This window comes from Bacillus rossius, chromosome 2, assembly GCF_032445375.1.
Source record: "Bacillus rossius redtenbacheri isolate Brsri chromosome 2, Brsri_v3, whole genome shotgun sequence".
In the NCBI taxonomy this organism is placed as follows: Eukaryota; Metazoa; Arthropoda; class Insecta; order Phasmatodea; family Bacillidae; genus Bacillus; species Bacillus rossius.
In genome coordinates this window covers 1,553,824-1,576,383 of record NC_086331.1, presented here as the reverse complement: position 1 = coordinate 1,576,383, position 22,560 = coordinate 1,553,824, and the positions used below count along the sequence as shown (strand labels likewise).

At 37.9% G+C, this 22,560-nt stretch overlaps 1 protein-coding gene across 2 annotated transcripts in view; it reads left to right on the top strand.

Annotated features, from left to right (window-relative positions):
* Positions 1-22,560, top strand: part of LOC134529022 (leucine-rich repeat-containing protein 15-like) — a 48,589-nt gene that overhangs the window by 7,072 nt on the left and 18,957 nt on the right. Inside the window, exon 1 of one of the 2 annotated variants that reach the window (XM_063362700.1) lies at positions 17,025-17,110. The exons of the other annotated variant lie outside the window; for it this stretch is intronic. The gene's annotated coding sequence lies outside the window, so the exon portion shown is untranslated. Of the gene's footprint in view, positions 1-17,024; positions 17,111-22,560 lie in introns of those variants that run through there. 2 annotated transcript variants of the gene reach the window in all.

Here is a 22,560-nt window from a genome sequence, read left to right as displayed (position 1 = left end):
AGACCTGTACAATTAAGATGAATAAAGATAACGAAGACTGGGCTACAACATCGCGGAAGAGGAACGAAGGCAAAAAAGCTAATGCTAAAATTACTGATCTAGAGCAAGATAATAATTTAAAATTTAAAACAAACGAAGGAAGTTGTAACCACATTAGAAATGAAAATATATTTACTCCAATATCTAGACGTCTCCATGAAAATGTGAAAGATGGAGAACCACCTGAAGCTTACAAGGTCGAAGACTTTGATGAATCATCTGAAGCTGGCATGATTGAAGATTGTGGTGACATATCTGAGGCTGATATGTTTGAGTACTGTACTGAAGCACCTAAAGCAGGCAAGATCGAAGACTGTGATGGCGGTCTGAGACCAAAACGATGGAAACGACGTAATAAAATAAATTATCCTGATCAAGTTTGTGATGCTGACATGATTGAAGACTGTGGTGACACATCAGAAGCTGGCATGAACGAAGACTGCGCTGACACATCTAAGGCTGACATGATTGAGTACTGTGCTGAAGCACCAAAAGCATGCAAGAGTGAAGACTGTGATGGTGGTTTGAGACCAAAACGATGGAAACGTCGTTATAAAATAAATTATCCTGATCAAGCTTGTGATAATCACTGGCACGATGACGAAAGTGACCTTGTGGTTGGTGTTAAAACGATAGACACCAGAGATAATAATATTTATTAAAAACATGCAAGGATGATGATGGACGCAGCAGAAGAGATTGTTTATACCTCATGGGAAGATCCTAACATATTGGTTGACAGGCTACGGCAACTACATGGATCGCTTTTTGCAGGAAACTATTCGAACATTAAATAAATATCCTTCATACTCTAAGAACTGAGGGAAGCTGGCTACATACAATAATGGCTTGAATTAAATGTATTAGTATAAACTTGAAGATAAATTAATATATTTCCTTTCCAAATGGTATCTACCATTTATCGAAATCTGATTTCTAAATAAAACTTATAACTTAAAGGTGCAAAATACGTTACCACTGCCAGTCAAAATGTATACTAATAAAGACATGTTAGTAATCATGCCAAGTTCGATAAGAAAATTAATTGTTATCAGTTGGAACCAATTGAAGATGGTGCTGTTGGAGCCATTTGGAGCATTTGGAGCTGCTGGAGACATTTGACGCTGTCAAGCATTTGGAGGCCGTTTGGAGCTTTGGAGCATTTGGAGCCATTTGGTGCAGTGTTAATCATTTGGAGGCTGTTGGAGCTGTTGGAGCCATTTGGAGGCTGTTGGAGCCATTTGGAGGCCGTTTGGAGCTGTTGGAGACATTTTGAGGCCGTTTGGAGCATTTGCAGCCATTTGGAGCTGTGTTAAGCATTTGGAGGCTGTTGGAGCTGTTGGAGCCATTTGGAGGCCGTTTGGAGCTCTTGGAGCCATTTGGAGGCCGTTTGGAGCTGTTGGAGCCATTTGGAGCTTTTGGAACTGCTGGAGACATTTGTAGATGTCAAGCATTTGGAGCCATTTGGAGCTGTGTTAAACATTTGGAGCATTTGGAGCTGCTGGAGACATTTGGAGCTGTCAAGCATTTGGAGACCATTTGGAGCATTTGGAGCCTTTTGGAGTCATTTCGAGCATTTGGAGCCTTTTGAAGCATTTGGAGCTGTTAAGCATTTGGAGCATTTGGAGCTGCTGGAGACATTTGGAGCTGTCAAGCATTTGGAGGCCGTTTGGAGCATTTGGTGCCATTTGGAGCTGTGTTAAGCATTTGGAGGCTGTTGGAGCTGTTGGAGCCATTTGGAGGCCGTTTGGAGCTGTTGGAGCATTTGGAGCCCGTTTGGAGCATTTGGAGCCATTTGGAGCTGTGTTGAGCATTTGGAGGCTGTTGGAGCTGTTGGAGCCATTTGGAGGCTGTTTGGAGCTGTTGGAGCCATTTGGAGGCCGTTTGGAGCTGTTGGAGCCATTTGGAGCATTTGGAGCTGCTGGAGACATTTGGAGCTGTCAAGCATTTGGAGCCATTTGGAGCTGTGTTAAACATTTGGAGCATTTGGAGCTGCTGGAGCTGTTGGAGCTAAGAAGTAGTCGTTGCACATCTATGCAGGGCTAAATGTTTATAAGATTGCTGGCTTTCGCAAGTGATTCTGTAGTAGGATAGAAATTGTGTAATAAATATTATGTTTGTAAAAGACTTTGTGGTGTTTTATTTCTCAAACCTGTCACTTTAGTGGTACTTTTTTAAAATATTAAAGTTGATTTGTATCGACCAGGGATCGCACCAAGGACCTAAGTCGATCTAATCAATCAGTATATAGATTACAAATTTATTTAATGAATTTTGAACTTTTTCCCGAATCTCTAGCATTAAAATTACACATTTCCAAGATGGTGGTCTTGATGTCTGATAGGATGATGGTAGTAGATGTTTTAAAGTCTCTTTAAGAATGTTGAACATGGTTTATTGAAATTATTATTTTTTACATAAAATTAAACGTTATTGCATCTATCGGGTATCGAACCGAGAACAGGAGCGGATCGAATCAATATGTAAATTAATGAGTGATTTATTTAATGAATTTTGGAAATTTTCCCGAATTTCTAGCTAAATAATTGCGGATTTTCAAGATGGCGGCCAAATTTCAAGATGGCGGGTGTCACAATAATAAATGATTAATGCACTCTAGCGGATAATAATTCAACTAACATGGCGTCAGCGCACTCTCGCCGACGATACAATGATGATGGCTTCCAGCATCGAAGACAAGATGGCGGTCATGACGTCATACTAGATGATGTTATATATGCTTTGAAAAAAAGTGGTGGGGGTCAGTCTGCCAGCACCCACCACGGGGGGAAGGATCGGTCGCCATTTTTATTTTTTGCACTCGTCGGGTTCGAACCGCGGACTTCGAACTCCGTGTTGTAAATGTTTGTTTTTTATAAAAACTTTATTAAATTTATTAAGTGAATTTTCTTATAAATTTTAAATTTTTTTCCGTTAAAATTGGATAATAAATAAAGATTTTAATGATGGAGGTCGTAACGAAAATTGCAACGGTGACGTCATGATCCAAGATGGCGGTCATGGTATCCTTATTCCTAGAAATGGCTTACCGGAGGCTTTAGACATGGATGCTTAAGCCGTTTTTAGGAATTTGGGTTCTTTCTAGGGCAAAACGACTTTTGAGGATTTTCGAAATCCTAATCTTTGGATTGAGGAATTTTTTGAGAATTTTTGGCGGAATTTGTTTCTTTAGAAATGGAAATTATGGCGAATTTTGAGGAATTTTGGGCAATTTTTGCCCAATTTTGGCAAATTTTGAGGGTCAAAGGTCAATGTCCTACTTGTCCCGTTACACTCATCCAATATGGCCGCCGTGACGACACAATTCATTATGGCGGACACCGGCACTGGCACCGCTCCCTGGACCCTGTTTCCGGACCGGCTATCCTATACTACTTGCTTGAAAAACAAAAATATCAAGCACATCTGGTATAAACAGGTGAAAATGTTTATACTTGAGAGATTTTTTTTATTTCAGTGGAACCGGGAAATTGTGAGGAGGATACCTACACAGTGTTACTAAGTGTATGTTCACGTTTGTAAATGGTATATATGAACCTAAAAGTACTGGGAATTGGTGAAATTTCACTGTAAAACTTTTTAAATTCTCGAAACAGATTGTAGCAATAGGATTTTATTCGCAATTGTTCTTTGTAACAGAGAACAATGAGTTTTGGTTGTATTGGATTTTATAATTGAAAACAGCGGTAAAAACACATTTTTCATTTTATTATAAAAAAAATAATAAACTAACCCGTTACAATCTGGTCTTCATCCCGTCAACAAACGGAAAAAAAAAATATTCAGTTAAATTTTGTTTTTATTTCGAAAGCTTAAAAAATTTACACTAAAATTGATTTTTTTTATGTTCACATTTGAATACTTTTCAGTATATTTGGCGGTTTTCAAATACACGTTTTCTTTTCCTTTACGTTTCGTCTGCAGAGAGGTCATAACGGTAGGAGGTTTTGCAAATAGAAAGTTTGTTTATTCAAGTTCTGCACACTGCATGCGCGGTTCACTTTGCGCTCGTCGTGACTTCACAGACCACACGTTAAAAATAGGGCCGCAATATAGTGCTACAGCATATACAGCAGTATAGCTCAAGCTCAGAATACACAGAGCCCGCGCCACAGTGTCCCATCTCCAGATAGTAAAACGCTACAGTATTTTTCATAAAAATCACTTGAGTACTATTGTTGATAAGGTGACGATTTTTTCCGCACTAATAACAAATAATGTTATTTTAACAATCGATGATTTTTTACTACAGTAATATAATATTTTTATTTACGAAAACGATTTTGTATTATTTTCAGTTAACTGAAAAATAACGATGTAAAATAAAACCACAGTATATTAAGCCATGTTTTAATGAACAAAACCACGTATAAAGGTTTACCGTCTCAACATTGAGTTTCTTTAACATAAAGAAATTAATTGGTAGTTGAATGTACACAAATTTCACGGATTTATTTGTTCGCAAGCTAGAATGCAAATCTTAATTTTCTAGTCTGTGTTGATGATTGGACACGCCCCTTTGCAACTATATGCCAGCAATTCCCAGCTAGGAGAGAAGTAAGCGAATCAGGTAGTGCCGACTGACAATAACAAAAAGGTTTCTTGCTAAGAAATCAGCCAATGGAAATACGGTTCATTGTTGTGTTCTACCATTGATGCATAATGGTAGGGTCATCCAACAGTGGCAAGAAGTGTGTTCTACTGAGTTTGGTGGAGGGAAAAAATGGTCTTCGGTTCGAGAATGCGTTCCTGTATTCTAAGTCGCTGCAGCAGAAAAAGTATTAGCGCTTGGCTACGATTCTACGATCGGTGGAAGACCTGGAATATTTTCTTTATATTGATTATGCAGATGTGATTCTTCCTAGTGAAGCAAAAGTCAATTCCGTGTTGGTTTTCAACGATGTCGTGAGCAAGAAACATGGTATGAGTCAAGCGTACTTTTCCATGTTATGACCTGCAACGTATATGGTGTTTACCTGTGTCAGACGTACTTAAGAATTTGCTGTGTGGCAATGCACGCCACGCAAGAGGCGATGCAGCCGTCTGCAAGTTGAAGCTTACTGCAGCCGCAAGAGTCATGTCAGTCACTGGGCGTCTTCTGGCGAGCTGGAGCTGACTGATGGATTAGTGAAGTTCGCTGTGAACCCGTGGAATCCACTAATTAGTCATTTAAGTGCAATTATTGGACTGAAGTGTACTAATTCATAGATTAAAGCTAACAGTTTGCACACATATGTGGTAATCGTAGCTATTGCTTGTTTTTACGTTAATTGTAATTGTAGGTCGGTTATAATGTGAGTATGAACATAAAGTTTTTCCTTATCTGCCAAGTGAGTGAATCCACATGTAAAAAAATTTAAAGCTTTAAAGCCATTAAAAAAAACTGTGTAAAACAATAAATGTAAACGGCTAATTTAATACTAAGAATATTAAAACAGATTTTGATAAAGGCTGTAAATTATATATTAGCATTGAGAAACTGTTCACCTTAAACGCATCATCGAAGCTACCTAGCAGCGAAGAGTAGTACGAATAGATATTTTAACATACATTTATTTAACCAAAGTGAAATAAGCTCTGTCTAGCAAAACATAAAACAAAAAATTGATTATTTTTTAAACAAATCTTTGCAGCAATTATTACGAAATATTTGGGGCCTAGTCTGTGCTAGAGTTCCTCGTTTATAATGAAAAAGGGGACACACGGTATTTACTTTGAAAAGAGATATTTATTTTGTGGCTGAAAAAGTTAACTTCTGTGGAATGCGTTCGCTTTGTAAGCCGTGTCACGCTTGATCATCTCGTACGCCGATAACAGACAAAACTGTCAGTTCCGAAGTCTGGGCAAGCGTAATGAGATTTTGTATGTCATACGCGCACCAATAACCTCGACCATTCTCGCGGCATTTTATTTTTTTTTCGTTCGCTTGATAACACAATTCACAATCAAATGAGCTCTTTCGTTATTTAACACTGCGTAGTCAAAGCTACTGCTGGCGAACGCGACAGATACAGTGGACGGATTTAATATTAAATTGTAATTAATAACAGTCTGCTGAATGCTTAACGTTAAAATTATTTAATTTGTTTGTTATAATTTAATTGCATGTTATATGAATCGTGGTCTTTTGTAAAAGGTGTAAGAATAATGTATAAATATACATTTTTTGTAGTACCTATTGAGGTTTTTTTTTATATGAATGGATAAATCCAAGTTAATTTGTGTATGCTTCTGTGTAGCTAGAAGGACGAAGCAGAACAGTTAGAGTTAGCAGCGTGTTGGTTCTCAGAGCAAAATGGTCTGAATGGGGTTTCCTTAAAAAAAAAAAAAAAAAAAAAAAAAAAACTGAAAAGGCATTTAAATTCAAGTTGGCTTTTCATTCCAGACACGTCTGTTTTTTTTTTGTTTTGTTTTTTTGAAAAATATTGCTGAGCTGAACGTAACTGAAGAAGGCTTCGCGCGATATTGTGGAGCAGAGAATGAGTAGGTCGCCTAGTAGTTTTAAATCAACGATGACATAAATTATTACAATTTATTAGGAGTTTTATTTTTGTGGGTAGGTAAAACGTTTACATTAAATGTAAACTATGCCAATAAAATGACATGAACTACTTAGAATTATTGTTTCAAAAAAATATTTTTGAAATTTTATAACAGTAGTATTGTTTTGATAGTTTATGAACCTCATTTTTTATACAATAATTGTTTGATATAATAAAATTAATACATCTGTTTTTTTTGTAGTAAACTAACGTTTGACACTCTTTCACAAGAAAACTTTAGGTTATACTTCAGAAGGAAAAATAATTAATTCAATGATGGTTTTTAATGTTTAAAGGAACGCAAAATAATAAAAAAAACTGCTATATTTTTGCAAACGAGAATTCTAGTGAAAAACGTTAAAGTTTTAGTGACAAATATAACAATTTTAGTTAGGTTCTTATTTGCGTTAAGTTGAGTCTAATTTTTCAGTTCAAGCAAAACTCGCGTAAGAAACGGTTAATCTGTGGTCACGTGACACTTTACTAATAAATGGTAGGTTCGGTTAGTTTTCAGAATGGTGGAAAGCACAACTTGTTCGAATTGTGTCGGACTCAAGACAACGTTAGCATCAGTGCTCGAAGCTATCTACAGCTTCAGTCATGTTTATTTGAATTTAAATAATATGAATTAAATAATTAAACACAAAAATAAGATTTTTTTAAATTTTTGAAACTTTATAAACTTGATGTGGAATTATTATCTGTTCACCCAAAACGAGTCAAAATTGTTTTAATTAGTCTTCTTCCTAAAGTTTCGCATGGGCCTTGATAGGTATCAGCAGAACTGAGGCCTGATTTGTTTGCTGTTTGACATTTCCACTGGCGCAAGGCGAGCCGGCCATGAACCTGCCTCAAACTGGCTTCCCGTGCTGCCTGAGATGCCCTGGAGCGTGCGTGTGAAGGCCTGCCGAACTCACGTTATTGCTAGAGACCTGCAACATTCGCGGATTCGTTCGGTGATAGGCTAGAATTCAAACACATATACCTCTTAGATTATTTTGCTATTGGCTTACTGTTCATCTGGACGAATCTCAACAAGTTATAAACCCTCAACCGAAGAAGGATCGAATCACAGACAAACCAGCTGAGACGACTCACAAGTCGGCAGCCAATGAACTGGCGTTATTTTCCCGAGTGTACAGGGATATGTGCAGTCCATCCTGAAGGCCATCGAAACCGCGAATTTTTCAGGTCTCTAGTTATTGCTCGAGAGGTCTGTGCACCGGAATGGCTCTTGTCATTGGATCACGCCAGTGGTTTATTTGTCACGCCCCGAACGACTAAAATGGCATGATAAGCAACTATGAAACAGCTGACCCAATCCCGTGCGTGCCTGAGAGTAGGTGAAATGTGCTGCAGCCAATGGACACGTCACATCGACTTGATTCTGCACACGTTTGCTCAGCCTGGGGCCGGAAAATAACACAAATTTGGCAGGTCTCAAATTATTTACAACGTGTGCCATTTGACTTGCCTTTCCGCGCGCAAAAATGTCGTGTTTGATACGTGACCAATTGCAGCGCAAAAGGAAGAGCTCGATTAGATGTTACATTAAAATGGCTACCAGGTCAGCTAGTACAAGGCTTACGATTTGCCAATGTGACTTTAATATTCAGCTGATGTAAACAAGCTACGTGGATTCGTTTACTAACGGTTGCCCCAACAGACACGTGGTTATGTTGAAACTTTTTAATGTTGACTACGTATTTGACACACAACATATTTAAATGCACTTATAATGATTAGAGCCACGAATATTTCGTGGATTAATTGCATAGCAAAGTGGACTGGAAGCACATATACAGGATGTCCATAACAGAATATCATAGTCTCAATTGCATATTTTAACAGTTTAGTTTAGACTATTTACAACTAATCATACATCAAATTGAAGGTAAACTAATATAGTGTTTCTTACAAATGTTCAATATGTGCACCTTTAGTTATACGGCACACATCCAACCTAAGAGTTCAATTCTTCTCACACTTTGGTTAACACGTCCAGAGTAATGGAAGCAATAACGTCTTCAAATCTGTCTCAACTCTGCCATATGTTCAGATAGCCCCAAAGAAAAAAATATCGCATGGCGTTATGTCATGAGACGTGGAGGCCAGCGAAAAAGAGCTCTGTCGTCTCGACCATTACGACCAATTCAACGGTCAGGGACTTGCACGTTCAACCACTCTCGTTCAAATGGGGAGTGACTCCATCCTGTTGCAAAATAAAGTTTACAGGTTCACTCTCTACTAATTGGGGAAGGAACCGTTCTTTCGCGCTGCAGGCGAGAAAACAACTAAGCTGTTTTCGCGCATGCGCTTATCTAAAACTGTTTGAGTTTTCTTTGATTGTGACTTGAACCAACACTCCACCAAATATTACAGTTTATTCTATAAAAGTTTGTAACTAGGAGATTCTTTTATGGACATGCTGTAAATGTGCTCCTCGTTGGTGATTGGACCACAGTGCTGTGGACACGCCCATGGCGACCCGCAGCCAGTAGGAACAAGGTCCACTACGTACAGGCTTAGAGACGTGCCTAGGCCCTCTATAGCCCGGCCCCTCCTGCGTACACACTTAGTGTTAGTTGGGTTGGGAAAAAACCATTTTACAATATTCTAACTGCCGGTGATCGTACCTATTCAAACCTTTCTTATTAGTAAGACCACCTAGTCGCTTACACACCTACACTTTTGGAAAAATCAATCGCAGTTATTTTAAATAGTTAACTTCCTCAAGTATTAGTAATGTAACTGATCTAACATAATTGTTTAACTTTAGCAATGTCTTGTAGGTTACATAAATTATAGATAAGTAAGTTGTTTGATTTATAGTTACGATCATTTAAACGAGCGAAAACCTACCCTCTTGGAAAAACCAAATAATTCACCAATTTTCGCAAAACATTTAATACGTTAGCAACTACTGCAAACATATAGGCTACGTATAGTATTATTAATATAACTTACCTAACCTCCATAAATGATTTTTTCAATGGGGGAAGGATTGAAATCATTATTTTGGACATACGGCATAGCTAGTTTCACTTTATGTTATAAAAAACCGAAGAACTGACAAAAAAAAGTAAATATGAATACACAAACACACGGAAGAAAGGCTAGAATAAAAAACACCGAATCGTAAGCTATCCTTACAGAAAAAAAACGGCCTGACTCCAGAAGTTAACGCGAATGTCGCAAAGTCCGCTGGTCATTTTTACGGGTGTTTCACTGTATAAACTGTTTCAAAACAACACCCACAAACAAAAAGCGAGTATGGTAAATGAGCCAGGACTTTAAGAAATAATGAAATCACATTCGTGTGGACATTGGCCGCTGGTGAAGGTGACAAAAGCGTGTTGGGCCTTGCACGCGACTGTACTACCATGCACCACGTCACCACTGTGCACCACGATACCACCATGACAAGTGGAGAGGCTACAGTCTCTCGCGCGGCTAGGTGTCCGTTGCTGTCACATCAGCCAGCGCGATTTGCAACCACAGAACCGCCACCACTGCTTCGGAGACTATAAATATCGCTTACTATTAATACTGTCTATTCGGGCTCGAGTAGGGATCCATCAGACGCCTTTGTTTACGTTCAGGTTCTTTTTCCATTTTTCCAAGATTTTAAAACGGTCGTTTTTGTTCTGCCGTACATATGTGGTTTTTAATAATGGTCGGGCTGATTGCATGCACACGCTAGTTTCAAATAATGTTATTTCTAAGAAAATAGCAAGTGCTTGCTCGGCACATCCAACGTGTCCCGGGAAGGCTCAGTCCAATCATCTTCTTGCAGAGATTTGGGAAGCCACTAATCCAACGATCAACGGACTGTGTGTTACATAGAGATCACTCTTCATCCGAGACCACAGTAGTGTAAACATTAGAAGAACGAGATTCAAAGCACTGCTCCTGGAATAACTTCTCCAGTGCTGGTGCCTGGAAGTCAGAAGGGTTATGGTTTGCCGGAATTTTCAGGGTAATATCTCCCCATCCGGCGCCCGGGGACCTTTTCCCGCATCGGAGACCAAAACCAAGAAACAAAATTTCCTAATGTTGTGCCACACGCCTGTAGTTGGGACTGCCTCGGGAAGGATGGCAGAGCCCGACGTGACAAGACCAGGGTTGCGAGAACTTGCCTTGCAGTGGCTGAAGAGAGGTAACCAGGTCTTAAGGGGGAGCGGTAGGCATGAGAAGACGCCATATTGGTTTCAAACGTTTTTAATCCATGAAAATTTTCTATAGCTTAGTAATGAAAATTTGTCTTGTTTAAATATTGGTTGCACATGACTTACAAAGACGATAAAATTTACCTATTAACAATATTACTACAAATTTTCCAAAAATTAGTTAAATACTAAACGCCAATGACTTGACTGGGTAAACTATTTAAAGAAACTAGTCAATTTTAACTTCAGATATGTCATTTTATTATATAGATGCTACAGCAAAGCAATTTTATATTCGAAACATAAAAAAATTATAAATTAAAAAAATTAAAAATGGTTGAGAATAATATGGCGTGTTCCTGATCAACGACTGATGCTTATGCATAAGGGCCAAAGGACCTATCTGGGCATGTCAATGGCTCCATACACTCCCTAGCGCGGCACTCGTTGGTCGTGAAACCAGGCAAGACATGTTGGGAGACTGGTTTCCCATAAACCCTGCGAGGCCCTTGATATCAGTGGCAGTGACTGGTTTCGAAAACTAAAGTGAGCTTACAGTAAATAACATTCTCCCAATAAATTTCCGAGACAGTTCATTGCAAAACGAACTCTGATTATGGTAAACATATAAACTATCTTCGAACCTGTTTGTAGGCGCGTTTGAGCACAGCATTGGAGCCCTGTTTTTTAGTCAGACGAGACTTTAACTGAAAGATCTGCGCGCTGGCTAAGATTACCTAAACTGAAAAAAAGGATTTTAATTCACCTTTATAGCTCCAATGTGTGAAGAAAATGTGAGAAAATCAACGCTGGAAATCTGGCACTTTCGACTTAATGGTTTAACGTGCTCTGAGAAAGAAGTAGAATAGACTAGTTGTAGAAACCAAATTTCAGTACCCTTGTAGAATGTTTATAATGGGACGAGTTTCTAATAATTTATTGGTATCTTAAACATTTCCTGAAACTCACGGAATAATTATAAACTATGCTTTGGAAAGTTATGTATTCAGATAATTATGTTGATGGAGTTGAAATTTTTTACTGCTACTTTGAACCAAAATAACTACATAACTGTTACGTGTTCATTTCTGTGCTATTTTTTTTCAGTGCATGAAACGGTTTTTGGTTATTTGAATTAGCATGGAAGCAAAACATGGGAATAGAGTAGCTGAATTTTAATGTGGACTCTATAATAACATGTGTTTGAACACACTTATACCCACACACTATTATATTTTCAACATCAACCTGAGCTATAGGACAAATATGTCCTTTCAGGTTTCTTGGACAATTTCTCTTGTGCCTGATCAGGTTCATTTGAAAAGCTTTCAGCAGCCTGCTGACCCAAGAACTGACGTGGCGTCAGCACATAGCGGGGTCCTCTCCGGACCTCGGGCAGTTAACACGCGAGATTGGGCGTAAGTAGAATGGCGTGGGATGGCAGTGGTGCGTCACACGGAGTGACACAGACGGCCCTCGCTCAGAACAGCAGCGCAGAAACACTAGGCATGCAGAAGAGAATCTGTTAGTGCACACCGTAACGAGCTATACACTCCATACTCTATGGAGAATATGACAAAGTACGCCTGCATCAGAGATGCCTCGCGCCACACCATTCTGCTTCATTGGCCTAGCATTTCATACTACCGTCATTATGGACATACTCTACTGTCCTATGTCTAACTGCGAGAACTAGTTTTCCATTGGCTGTCACTTTTCTTCAGTGTCCTAGATATCATACGAGCAGATTTTCGTAGTCGTAGCTACGATATTTAATCACGACTAAGTCATAGTTTCTTTAAGTTTCTTGAGGTAATTTAAATCAATTATCGTACTATATTTCTACTCTCGCTAGACTACTCTAAAAATTTTAATGTTTATAATCCCAATAAAAATAAAATTTATTATTTTGTTTTGGAATTGCTATGAAATGACAAGTTATCATCAATAACTAGGCGCTGTAGTGTTGTTAGCCTAAGCCTAAAGCTGCAATACCTGTTACCCTACTAGGAATGAGTCCTAGCTACGCTACAAGGTAGCCTATCATAAATATTTTATTTAAAACGCATAGCTCGTAGTTTTTCCCTTAGATTTCGCCGCTTCATTAAACAACTTCATCAAAGAACGTCACGTCCGCCTTGCATCGCTGAACGTATTCGTCTTATTCATTCCGGCAGTCGGGTGTCGCCGTGTTTACGACGTCTGCCGTGAGTAGTGGTGCTCTCTCTTGGGTTTATAACCTCGAGGCACGGGCGTGAACACTGAAATGGCCATAAAGCGAGTTACAGCTTCGCGAAATAAACTTGGCATGTCTGATCAGTAGAGACCTGCAAAGTTCGCGGTTTCAATGACCTTCAAGATAGACTGCACATACCCCTGTACACTCGGGCAAATAACGCCAGTTCATTGGCTGCCGACTTGTAAGTCGTCTCAGCTGGTTTGTCTGTGATTCGATCCTTCTTTGGTTGAGGGTTTACAACTGGTTGAGATTAGTCCAGATGAAAAGTAAGCCAATGGCAAAATTATCTAAGAGTTATATGTGTTTGAATTCTAGCCTATTACCGAATGAATCCGCGAATTTTGCAGGTCTCTACTGATCAGTAAACTTTTAATTAATACCTGCAGTAATCCACGTTGTTCCATTGAACAAGGGCTCCTTGAACGTGTGCAGAACAAGTCTGTGTCGTGGGTTTAGGGGCATTTGTTTTCCGCTCATTGCACTGCAGTGAATAATGCCTTAACTAGCGATTGTGTCCTTGTGGTCGACGGATGTCTACAGGAGAAGCCATTGCCATGTTTGGCCGGGCCATTCAGGACACGTTTACTTCAGCACTGGAAGGCTGTGATTGGTGCGCTGGCAGTAGTCGTGTGCCTGAAACAAACCCAGCCAACCATGAAACACTACACTGTTTTAACTCACAGCTGGTCTGGAAATATTTTCGCAAAAAATACATGGTCCTCCATATGTTCAGTGTCTTTTCTCCGAGTCGCACGTGATTTAGTCAGCTGTTTTTAAGGTGTTTGCGATTGGATTCCAGCTCTTCAGGCAGTGTCAGATAGCTCGTGATCCAATGTCAGTGATCATTCAGGTGTGGAAACATTTTCAATCTATACTGTCATCAAGTAGTAACTGGGACTGGAAGAATATTTTGATTCAATGACCTCCAGGATAGATTCCACAGTCATCTGAACACTCGGGTGAATGTGCCCCGTTCATTGGCTGCTCACGTGAGCGATGTTTCGACTGGATTGCGCGTGGTTCAATACTTCTCTGGTAGATCTCCCATTGGCTGGAGTCCTCCACGTGTGATCCGAGCCAAGTGCAGAAGCAGTCCAGCGATGGAAGTAGCAGCGTGTGCTGTTGGCGGAAGGGTTTCTAGACCAGCAGTGTGTGAGACTTGCAGACGAGTGCAGGCGCACTCGGCGAACCCATCCATAACCCCCGGCCCGGTCTGGCCTTTCCATATGACGTCATGTAGGCCTACAACTTTACAAACTTTAAGGGGGTTGTCTGTAAAGTCGGTTTACGGACGATAATTTCACGTCATAACGTCATAAGAGAACATTGATTAAAAATTGCATACTGTTTAATTTTCAAATATTATTTGCAGTTTTTGCAAAATTTAATTAAAATAATTTGTTTAAATATAATCACGAAAAATTAGTTAGAAAGCCCGCCTTAACCTGTTTGATATTATAGAAGATTTTCTCGCACGGTAGTTGGCCGGTTCTTGCACGCTCGGCTCATGCGGAACGTGACAATTTTTCGTGCGTGCAGCCGGCGTTTGAACAATCCACCTAACACCTAAAGCACTGTTCCAACAACGGGATGTTCTCGAAAACAATTTGTTGAAAGATCTGAAACAAAGTATATGAATGCGAGTAATCGTATCAGCAGTGTTAAACTTTCGTTAATTTTATTGACCAAATCAAATATAACTCGGTTTACTGTATTTTGAATGCACACTCACAATGTGTTTGCAATGAGCTTACAAAGATGAAATTAAATATTAATACCTTGTTAGCTTGCATACCTACTAAAAGGCTATAAAATAAGACGTTAAAAATAAGCGTATAAAATCCAAGAAAAATTGAATAACAATTACGATTTCGTAACATTTGGCTACGTAAATTTAACAAGTGTACCCAAAAAAAATAAAGTGCACTATCTCCCGGGCTTAAAGTTCATTATCACAGTTAAATTTTATACCGCAAGTGCGTAGTTTCATTTCAAGTTTTAAATTACTTAAATTTCACAGCGAAAAAAAAAGTCTATAAACAAAGTTACTCAAAGTCTGTATCATTTTCTCTAAATAAATGCAACTTAAGTTGTAAAAGTTACTGCACAATTAACTCTTTCACAGCTGGCAAAGGTATTTATATTTAAACAGGAAAATTGCGTTCGTACAGCAGGCACAACAGTTAAACCATGGCAGGTGGCCTGTTGGTGGAGCTTATTGCGCTGAAGTCTGCACAGACGTCTCGTAGTGTTCCTGCCAACGCCCGTGTCCGCGCCGTAGCGCCGTAGCGCCGTAGCGCCGTAGCGCGCAGACCTCGGTTCCCTCCCCCAGTCGCCGAAACAAGCGCCACTCTTGCTGCTTTATCAAGTCTTTAAACAATTCCTGATTATTGCTCTTTGTTTGCGTAGTCTAGATTTGACCTAAAATATGCTGACAACAAAAATTTAAGACTACATTGAAATACAATCATTAAAAAATATCTTTACCATTTATATACTTAATTTCATTTGCCAAACTGGCAATATCAAAAACTGGTAACGCCTCGTACATATGACGCAATGAAAACGTGCTTCTAATGTGCAGTGGGATGCAGTCTAGCGTGGCGTTCACAGCATGAGCGTAGCTGCCCCGGTCTCCAGCCGCGGCTTTCCTTTCGCTTCCACAGAACGAAGCTGGATGTTTTTCAACGTCGCTTTTGCTGCTCCCTTGACCTATGAATTCCAGACGTTAAACGGTTTACAGCGTAATTAATCGGCAAGTTATGAGCGTGGTTGGGACAGTAATTACGTTCCTCCGGGAGAACCGGGCTTACGACATCGCATCTCTGCATGAACAACTCTGGGAGTAGAGACGTGGAAGTGTTAGAGCACACTTGAGGATTGGTAACAACATTTGTATTTTCTCCCAACCAAATTGCACACACAAGCACTTTCAGGGACAACGCGCTACGAACCAACAAAGTAAAACATCATGCAATGTTATAAGTGTGTACTGCCATCCAGAACTGTTAAAAAAAATTTAAAACAAAATTGTTTTCAAAGAAAAAAATAATAATGGTTTACTAGGTATTTTTTATATAAGTACAAAGAGAAAGTTACATTCTTTATCGTAGAATATCTATAAAACGAAAGCTTTGTATGAAAATAAGAATTGTATTTTCCGAAACTATGATGAATGTGGAATTATAAACTTACATATTTGTGTCTTACAGCTAGGTGTAAAAAATATGTAAAATATTTTTCTTGTATTATTATAAAACAATTTTTATGGCACCTTGTTTAAAAGAACTGACCCACTAATGCTTGATAAGTAGCCCACCATGCTAACAAGACATTACTATTGGTCCGCTAAATAAACGTGTGTCTAAAGGAATGGCGGGAACTTGCAAAATGTTTGATAATTTCGTGCATAATTCGTGCAGTGCGGATTGTACTGATACTTGTTTTGTTGGCATTTTTATGTCGCGTGTTAAAGGCCACGATTCATGAGAATTTTTTAAAATTGCTTTTATTAATTTTTTACTCTTGTGTATTATAGAGACGGCTGAGGTATACGCTTGAATAAGTTTTTATCCATTGTAACATCAACATACACTGTAAAAATATTTTGTGAATGTAACTGAAATAACAATTTACTATTACAGGTATTTGTAAATTTGCAGCTTCAATTAACATGAAAGCAATGTGTGATATGGCTAGCTACACTAATTGAGTGATATGGCCAGATGCACCACTGGTGTGATGTGCGAATTGGCCAGCTGCACTCCTGGTGTTTTATGACCAAATGCACTGTTTGTGTTGAAGCAGTCGGGTCCGCTGCTTTTGAACTTCGCGCGCCGCGGCGGGCGTTGGCGCTTCCTTCCTCCCTCCCTCTCCCCTCCTCGCTCATTAGTACATTGTCAGTCTTGGCCTCCCCTCCTGGGGTTTGGCGCATGCGCGCTGCATCATGCCGAGCATTTATAAGGCTTGGTTAGCCATTTTTCGACCTTATTCTCATAGGTAGTCTGGGTACAGCTCATCTGAGAGCTATAACCAAATATGTATCATGTAGTCAACTTTCTGTAATGTAGTAGTGAGAGCTTCTTCGGGGAGACGGAAATGTAAGTAGGACGGCGACCCTTACCGTAATGTAGATTGCGACGTAATGCTTAAATGCTCCTGTTTTCTAAATTCTCTTTCGGATGTCACCTATTGAATATTCCTTTGAGTTAAATTATGTTTTGCCCTTTATTGTTTGTGGGCTTGCTTAACCTCGTATATTTGTTAATTCTGGGTTTCCCCGAGATGTTAAAAAACGCAGTAACTTTTTAATTTTGATAGTTATGTATAACACGTATATTCTAATTCACGTGCTTTATTAACGCATAAGTGAATGATGTATTAGTCTTTCATTGTGTCTTACGTAACGTGTCCCTACTTTGGTCGCGAGGAGTCAATATAACTAATAATACTTCTAGTTCTTATAATTGTATTGTAACGCTTGCTAGCATTTATAGTCTCGTGTTCTTGTTTATCGGGAATAATTTCCCCTTGCAGATTAACTATTTGAATGTGTTCATAAATTACTGAATCGCTGCGGCGATAGTTTGTTATAAATGCTCTGTTATTTATTATGTTTAAGCGTGGTGCGTTTTAAACTTAATAACGTGAAACATTACTACATTGTTAATCATTAATCACTGATATTATTTGTAAAATTGAGTAATACGTAAAGTATTATATTTTTGATAATTATAAAAAAAAAGGAATTGACTACCTGTTAAACTGGTTTCTCTCAGGCTTTTTTGTGAAACGCATATAGCACACAGTTATTTCAAATACTAGAATTTGGTCCTAACTTGAAAAATTTGTGCCTTTATTGGAAAGGCCTTCAGTGTTAGGCGCGATATGGCTAGATGAACTGCTTTTGTGATATGGCCAGATGCAGTACCTATGTGATGTGCGATATGGATATACGCATTTATAGTGTTATATGGCTAGCTGCAATTCCTGTGTGATATAGCTAGCTGCAGTGCATGTGTTATATAGCCAGCTGTAATGCCTGTGTTATTAAGTTAGCTGCAATGTCTGTGTTATTTGGCTCGCTTAAATGCCTGTGTTTTATGGCTAGCTGCAATGCCTGTTTTGTTTGGCTCGCTTAAATGCCTGTGTTATATGGCTAGCTGCAATGCCTGTGTGATATAGCTAGCTGCAGTGCCTGTTTGATATCGCTAGCTGCAATGGCTGTGTGATATAGCTAGCTGCAATGCCAGTGTGATATAGCCAACTGCAGAGCCTGTGTTATATAGCTGGCTGCAATACCTGTGTTATTTGGCTCGCTTAAAAGCCTGTGTTATATAGCTAGCTGAAATGCCTGTGTGATATAGCTAGCTGCAATGCCTGTCTTATATAGCTAGCTGAAATGCCTGTGTGATATGGCTAGCTGCAATGCCTGTTTATTTATTTATTTATTTATTTATTCATTTCATTCCGTAGACCCCTTACAAACTGCTGGAGTTCTGGGATATGGAACATGTCAGTTTTATATACATTAAAAAATAACATATCTAAGATCAGCGCTTACACATAAACCCACAGCAATACATAAATACAGTAATCTATGTACAAAAGAATAACAAAAGTATGTATAGTATTTGATTACATATTTAGACACCATTTCACATATACATTTAGCTTGAGACTTTATTATATTTGACAGATTTATTAATTTTTTAATAGTGGATCTTCTTATTATATTATACAATACTAAATATCAAATGTGAGATAAAAGTTATTGTATTACAAGAAGTAGAATAAAATGCCAAACAGTTAGTATGTGAGAAATTCATCCACTGTATAGAATGTCTGAGATAAAAGAAATATTTTAAGGTTCTTCTGGAATTTTTTATTATTTTGTTTGCTTAGCTCTTTCAGACTCTCAGGTAACTTATTAAATAGTTTTATGCCTGAGAAAATTGCACCCTTCTGACTTAGCTTGAGTCTGTTAAGTGGCAAGTGGAGGTCATTTCTATTTCTGGTATTGTATGTGTGCACATCTGAGCTTTTTAAAAAGTAGTCAAAATTCTTTACTACAAATTTAATTGTAGAATATATATATTGTGAAGGAAAAGTAAGAATGTTAAGTTTTTTGAATAATGGTCTGCAAGAGTCCAGTTTTTTTGCTCCCGTCATAATTCTGATGACTCTCTTCTGTATAATGAAAATGTGCTTGCTATGGGAAGATTGTGCCCAGAAAATTATACCAAATGACATTATTGAATGAAAGTATGCATAGTATACTTGCTTAAGTGACTCTAGGTTCATATAATGAGCCAAAGTACGTAATGAAAAGCAGGCTGCATTTAGTTTAGGTATAATGTTGTGTATGTGTGTGTTCCCATTCAAACAACTATCTAAATGAAGACCTAAGAATTTGGTATTCATGCATCCCTTTATGACTGTAACTCCGTAATTAACTTGCAAGTCATTATTCTGCATGTAGCTTGTGTTAAATTTAAGAAATGCTGTTTTTTCTAGATTTAATGTTAATTTGTTTGCTTCGAACCATATTTTTAAGTTGCGAAGCGTTTCATGTATATTGTTAGTTAGAGTCTGATGGTTAGCTTGAGTGAAAAGTATGCTGGTATCATCAGCAAAGAGAACTGCATTAGCTTTATCAGCTATATAACAAGGCAAGTCATTTATATACAAGATAAAAAGCAATGGACCAAGAATAGACCCTTGTGGGACACCACATTTGTTTACACCTACTTCCGAGAATATTTCACCGTTGTCTTGATCCGTTATGGCTACTTGTTGATATCGTTGAGTTAGATAGGATGTGAACCATTGTAATTCAGTGCCTTGAATACCATAATGATACAGTTTGTCTAGAAGTATCTTGTGGTCCACACAGTCGAAAGCTTTGGTTAAGTCGCAAAAAAGACCCACAGCCTTCTCTCTCTTATCTAGGGATTTTAGTACTATTGATGTTAATTTAAACGCTGCGTCATCAATGGATTTACCACTGCGAAATCCATACTGATCTTTAGTCAATAGGTTATTTGACTCAAGGTATTTAGACAGTCTTTTATGTACTAATTTCTCCATTATCTTAGCAAATGTTGATATAAGTGAAATGGGTCTGTAGTTTGACATTAAATTCGCATCATTCTTTTTATGGAGAGGTTTAACAATGGTAAATTTTAATCGTTCTGGAAAGATACCTGTTGAAAATGATTTATTAAATATGTTACTAAGAGGGGCACTGATCTTGTTGATACATTTCTTGAGTAGTACACTTGATATTTGATCATAGCCTGTAGAAGTTTTAGGAGCTAAAGAGTGTACAATTTCACAAATTTCTGTAGGTGTTGTGGGGGTAAATACAAAATTACACGTTTTTCTAGGCAGAGTTTGCTGCATAAGTTTTATGGGGTTATTTTTTGTCGACAGATTTTTGAATAGCATATCAACTATTTCTAAGAAGTAGGTGTTAAAAGCATTTGCTACATTTGTTGCTTCTACTAACGATTTCCCATTTACTATTACAGTAATAGGGTAGTTTGACTTAGGCTTGTTACTTTTACCAGTCATATGTTTAATTATATCCCAAGTAGTTTTAGCCTTGTTTTTTGATTTTGATACTAAATTTTGAAAGTGGAACTGCTTAGCTTTATCAATGACTCTGCTTAGTATTTTGCTATAATTCTTATAGTAAGATTTGAGTACAGCGTCATTTGACGTCCTGCAAAGCAAATACAGCTCTCTTTTCCTTTTACACGACGTTTTTATGCCTTTGGTTAACCACAGATTTTGATATCCCTCCCTCACCTGAACTAATTTTGGAGGGAAATTTGCTTCAAAAAGCCTTAAGAAGGTTGAGTGAAATAAATTAAACTGTAAATTTGTATCATTATCAGTGGATGTATTAATCCAGTTTTCCTTTTTTAAATCAGCTATAAAATGTATTACTGATATGTTATCTATTGCCCTTATTTTTTTAAGTTTGTTTTGTTTATTCCTTTTTTCCATTTTAAGTTCAATATTGTGCAGCTGTATAACCTGAGCATCATGATCAGATAACGCATTTATCAGTGGAATAACAATATATTTATCCAAATTTTGTTTTTCAATAAATATATTGTCAATTATAGTAGCAGAAGTTGATTGTATTCTGGTGGCAAACTGAACAGTGGGAGTAAGATTAAAGGATCCTAATAAGGAGTTTAAACGTTGTTTATAATGACTGTCTTCTAAATAGTTTATATTAAAATCCCCACAAATAATAGTTTCAATATTTGTCCTGATCTTTTTTAATAACAGCAGTTCTAATTGCTTTAAAAATATCTCAAATATTCCTGTTGGGGATCTGTAAACAGAAATTATCAGAACTCTCTTGGAAAGTAATTTCACTAAGGCTACAGTACATTCAAAATCTTTTTCAGCACAATATTTATCAACATTAACAGTTTCGGTTTTGATGTTGTCTTGTATAAAGATACATACTCCGCCTCCCGAGAATTTATTCCTACAATAGTGTGACACCAGTTTAAATCCTGGAATTCTAATTTGTGGAACTTGAATAGACTTTAGATGGTGTTCAGATAGACATACTATATTAACCTTAGTCTTATTTTCTACCTCAAACATGTCTAAGGCTTCAATAAACAAGTCAACTTTATTTACAATACTTCGAATGTTTTGATGGAAAATAGTGAGATGACTTTCAGGGGTCAGTCTGTTGTAGATCTGGCATTGACTGGTTTCATTTGTACATATTCCCGGCCTAAAAAATGTTTACTATTTTCATTTGACTTCTTTCTTATCACCCACTTATCGAGTAAGGTAGCCCTACAGGTTATTTTTTCTTTATCTAACACATCGTTGTTATTCTCCCTTATTACCCATCTATCTAAAAAGGTACACTGTTTGACATGTACTTTATTTTGTATACTGCACAACTGATTGTAGATCAATGATGCAATGTGTTGTTTTCCTCTGTTGTTTAGATGCTGACCATGCCTAGTATGTAGTGCTCTATCTAATTTACTTATATCAACATATTTTACATTGTTGAACTGCATGCATAAGTTTTGAATATTTGTATTTGTAACACTAATAGCAGCATTTACACAAGATGAGCTATCTAAATCATATCTAATGGGAAGACTCACTACAACTATAGTTTTGTTGCTCAAGGCTTTGAGTGACTCACTGAGGGTATGAACTGCTTCCATGCCTTGATTTTTGGCCACATCGTTCGAGCCACCAATTATCACCACATAGTCATAATTTTTTACAGATGCTGAATCTTCAAGAAAACCTTTCATTGCTTCTTTTAGAGGGGCCCCTGGTTTAGTTACACCAAATGCATTGATGTTATTACTGTAGTCAGATATCAGTTCAGATAAGCCTCTGGCATGACTGTCGCCGACAATTAATACACGATTCTGCTGTTCAGTCTTGTTTATTTTGTTGCATTTATTTTTGTTGACTTTGCCATCGTTTTTACTGCTGCTAATGGGGTGGATGCTATTCCTGTGGGTGTTTCTTGCTTTGTTGTAGGTAG